The sequence below is a fragment of the Rutidosis leptorrhynchoides genome, chromosome 4, assembly GCF_046630445.1.
Source record: "Rutidosis leptorrhynchoides isolate AG116_Rl617_1_P2 chromosome 4, CSIRO_AGI_Rlap_v1, whole genome shotgun sequence".
NCBI lineage: Eukaryota > Viridiplantae > Streptophyta > Magnoliopsida > Asterales > Asteraceae > Rutidosis > Rutidosis leptorrhynchoides.
In genome coordinates this window covers 100,618,811-100,623,887 of record NC_092336.1, presented here as the reverse complement: position 1 = coordinate 100,623,887, position 5,077 = coordinate 100,618,811, and the positions used below count along the sequence as shown (strand labels likewise).

The following is a 5,077-nucleotide window of genomic DNA, read 5'->3' as shown; positions in this document are numbered from 1 at the left end:
TGAATGATACTTGTTTTTGGTTAGGATTGTAGTAGCTTTGGTTAGATGTTCCTCCCCGTTGGTAGTTTTGATTACTCACGTAGTTCACATGAGCATCCGAATTCATGGAAATATCATCTAGATCAATATGATTGCATTGAGTAATTTGAGGACAATTCTTTGTGAGATATGGACCCTCACATCGTTGACAACCTACTTGCATTGCAACTACCGTTTGTTGAATCTTCTTCAATTCTTTTCCAAATGTTTGAAATTGATTGTTCAAGCTTGCAAGCGTCACTTGCCCATTTTCACTCTCGACTTTTGCTACATTCGTCCTTGCTAAATATCGCGGTGAAGGTGCCCATTCATAATTGTTGATCGAGATATCTTCTAGCATAATTTCGGCCGCATTTGGTGATTTGTACATAAATACCCCACCGGATGAAGAATCAAGATATCACTTTGTTAACATATTACAACCTCGATAGAATGTGTTGATATACTCCTTCTTCGTCAAACCATGCGGTGGGCAAGCTCTTAATAGCTTTTTGAATCGTACCCATGCATCATACAAACTCTCGTCACTCCATTGTGTGAACCCATTAATCTCCATTCTTAGCCGCTCTACTTTTGACGGTGGAAAGAAATGATTGATAAACTCGTTTGTTAATTCTTGAAAAGACCTTATGGCATCGGATGGTAAACTTCGCATCCAAGCTTTTGCATCTCCTTGAAGTGTGAAGGGGAATGCCCTTAGATTAAAAGCGTCATCGGTGACATTTTTGGTTTTGTAAATATCACAAAGATCATTAAAGTGTTGAATATGTTCGAACGGATTTTCATCTATCAACCCATGAAAGTATGTATCCTTGATCAACATGAAAAAGTTACCCTCAATCTTCAAATTATCAGCTTCAATTGGTGGTTTTGTGAAAGCCGGTGCTATCATTGTTGGTGCAACCAATCTAGCATTCCACATTGGCGTGTCATTTGGATCATTCAACAAATCTTGATTAACCGGAGGACCATTAGGATCGCCCTCTTCATTGTGAATTGGATTACCGTTTGGATCCATCTCTTCTAAACAAAATGTCAAAGTTTCGAAATTCTTTCTTAATACCCTTTCTTCTCTATGATTATAAACCTCGTGCACGTGTCTTTCCGGATCAGAAAATGGTTGTGTGAATTCTTGATCCTTGTGAGACCTTGTTTTCATACACCAAAGGTACCTATCCTTCAATCACAACACAAACACAAGCGGTTTTCCAAACGAAAATAATAATATAAAATGCGAAAAGTAACTTCTGTAAGGATGAATCCCTACGAAAGGATCGAACAATCAAAAGTTTAAATCAAATAACCAACTAAGCTAGCCGCAATCCCCAGCAGCGTCGCCAAGAAAGTGTGATGCGTGCGTGACAATACATCTTTTACCCTCTAAATTTATACAAGATTCAAATATTACAAATAAGCACACACAACTAACGAGCACTTAGAACCCAGTTATTATAGCACTTTAATGTAAGTATTCTTATCAAGTTCGTCCCAAGAGATTCGGTGTAAGTTGGATATTTGAAACTATCAATTGTCCTAGGGTTTGTTTGATTGGAGGGTTTCGATTGATATCAACTAACAACTAAAACTTGCACAATTAAACATACCTAAATTTATCAAATAACTAGTGACAAGAAACAAGTAGCGAAGTATTAAGACTTAAAACAATTAACTAAGACATGTTCACTTATCTAATCCTCTCTATGCTTGGCTTGCCCCATTTTGCCTATATTGCTATCTCATTAGTTGTTGAACTACTAAATGTTTAGCATCACTACTAAACCTCAAATCAAATGATACTCCACGAATTCACATAAGCATGATTTGGTCATTGAGATTGAACTTAGGTTAAAATCACTTAAAACCTCCAACTATCAAAATCGCTTAAGATAATCGGCATTACTATGTTGACTAGAGGCCAATTGAAAACCAACCTAGATCAAGAACACAGTCACTTGCAATTCCTAAACTAGTTGTCAAGATCACCTAAGGTGTTGAAGCACATATTGATTCACTTCTCAAATTACTTAAAGAGCTACACAACATATGTAATCAAAGTCAAGCCTAAAACAAACTCATAGTAATGGATCTTTAGCCAACTCAACAACACATAATCATGTAATTCATTCAAACAACAATAATCAATTGATTTGGGGCAAACACTAGCATTAGAGATTCATAGATAAGCAAACACAAGAGATTTTTCCAATCATGGCTAAAATTAAACTAATAATAAGCATAGAAATGTAAATCATCATCATCTTCAAGTTATTACAAGTAATCAATGCTAAATATGAAAAGTAAAGTGAAGATTACAACCCAAAATGTAAAGAAGATGAAGATCTAAGCTAAACAATTATGAATCTTGAGCTAGTTTCCTTGAATCCACCCTTAAACACCAACGGATGATGAAATTAGGGTTTAGTGTGTGAAATTCGGACCTTTAGCAGCTGCTCCAAAAGATGCATATAAAAATGACCTAATCTCATTCCTTTTATAGTGCTGAAAATCTGGGCTGCAACAGCGCCAGGAGCGCCGCTTTTACTTCAGGAGCGGCGCTTTTGAATTGGTGAGGAGCAACGCTTTTGCTCACTGATAAAAAATAGAGACAAATCGTGCATAATAGCGCCGCTTTTCCTTCTGGAACGGCGCTTTTGTGCCTTCAGGAGCGGCGCTTTTTGAGCTATTTCCTGCACTTGTCATTTTCTTAGCCAATTTTGCCCATGATTTGGTCAATTTTACACCAAATCAACTCCTTAGCCCTTAATTTACCAATTAGCTCAATAACACACTAAATAGGCTCCGAGATAGTCAAAAACCGAGCAAAGTGAGGGAGATATCGCGAAATAAAGTATATATAAATGGAACGATATCAAAAAGTCACCGAAAATATACTCCCATCTATTTCTATACTGATTCTAGACACAGATGTTGTGACTGAAAAAGTCTTAACACTGGCTACTTCCACTTCTAAAGGTTCAGGTAACATACAAACAGACAAGTTTAACTTATCACAGAATCTAGTAGCCATAAAAGAACGATTGGCTCCGCAATCGAACAATACACGAGCAGGTGTAGAGTTAACCAAAAACATACCGGTGATAGCTGATGTGGTAGCGTGGGGGTACGTGATAGTACTATATTTTACTACGAAATACGTTACAAATTACACAAGTTTTAATTATTTATTTACAAATGGGATATACCTAAACCTTGCTACAACACTATAGGCAGTGTACCTAATCGTAGAGTAGTATAGTTTTTAGTAAGTCCGGTTCATTCCATAGGGAGCGGGCTTATTGCACACTATATTTTTAAACAACTATATTTGTACAAAATATATATAATTATATATAATAATATATAAAAGGGGGTTTACCGTTTAATGACCAGTTTGTCGATTTATATTTTAAGCGAAGCGTATAGTAAATGACGATATTTAAATAACAATATAAAATAAATAACAATAATTAAAATGACAATAAATAAAAGTACAAGGAAAAATGAAATAAAATATATTATGCTTATTTAAACTTCCGTAACCATGATGTTTGACGTGTTGATTTTAGTTTTATGCCCATGGGTTAATTGTCCTTTATCCTGGATTATTTAATATGTCCGTCTGGTTTTTGTCCATAACAGTCCATCGGTCATAAATTTAAAGTGCGAGTGTCCTCGTCAAATTATCCTTATACCCGAAGTCAAATATTCCAAATAATTGGGGACTTAAACTGTAACAAGGGTTTAATACTTTGTTTAATAATTACACCAGGATATCGACTGCGTGTAACCCAAGGTTTTAATACTTTGTTAACAATTACGCCAAGTGTCCTTGTACATAATTTCACCCCTGTTTTAATAATTTCATAGACTATTAATCCATTCCCGTGTCCAGTTAAATGAACGATTATTCGTACATATAAATATCCCGCCCATCGTGTCCGATCAAGTGTATATGGTTATTTATAGGTACGTTCAATTGTAAATCTTTATATTAAAATTAACAAACTATCATTTAGTTAAACAAATATAAAGCCCATTAATAGCCCATAGTCTAATTTCCACAAGTGTCGTTCTTTTGTCCAAACCCCAATTATGGTACAAAGTCCAATTACCCAATTTTAATATTTTTAGCCCAACATCATGATTACTTCGTCTTAAATAAGCATAATAATAACTTAAGTACGAGACATTAATTTAAAAAGGAGAACATAGCTTACATTGATTATTTATCGCGTAGTGTTACACGGACAGAGCTCCAACTTTAAAACCCGTAAAATAACCTTTACATTAACCCAAACTAATCTAATATAAAACTAACCTATACTATATATATATATATATATATATATATATATATATATATATATATATATATATATATATATATATATATATATATATATATAAATATATATACATATATATATATGTATATATATATATACGTATATATATATATATACGTATATATATATATATATATTATATATATTTATTTATTATTTATTACAGAGTATTATTATTATTATTTATATTTTTAAACTCGGCAGAATGCATGGCCTTTTATAGGCATTTCTGATTTTTGCAGCTCTGCGAGTCGTGGAGTTTTAAGCCTGAAAACTCCGCGAGTCGTGGAGTTTGAAAATCCAGCTCACACAATTTTGGAACCTTGCTTGTCGACATTATTAAATAATAATATAATATATATATATAATTTTTAAGAATTATTTATATATTATATTTTATTTATGTGCATAGTTGACTTGTAATTTTTGGTCCGTTGCGTCGGGCGTTGATAGTTGACTCAGGTCCCGGTTCCGGATTTTTGAACGTCCTTGCGTACAATTTAATATCATGTACTTTGCGTTTTGTAACTTGTACTCTTGTCATTTTGAGACGTTTCTCATCAATAAATTGAACCACTTGGATTGTATCTTGTACATTTGAGCTTTTTGGACGTTTTTGTCTTCAAATCTTCGTTTTCACCTTTTGTCTTCGCACTTATTTATTTAAACAATTACAATGAAAATATAATACA

The 5,077-nt window shown here is 33.7% G+C and overlaps 1 non-coding gene across 1 annotated transcript; it reads left to right on the top strand.

Moving 5' to 3' along the window:
* The first annotated feature begins 497 nt into the window (after window positions 1–497).
* On the top strand, window positions 498–604 carry LOC139845750 (small nucleolar RNA R71). Its single transcript, XR_011758509.1, has one exon. It is a non-coding gene; the product is annotated as a small nucleolar RNA R71 (small nucleolar RNA).
* Window positions 605–5,077: the final 4,473 nt, after the last annotated feature.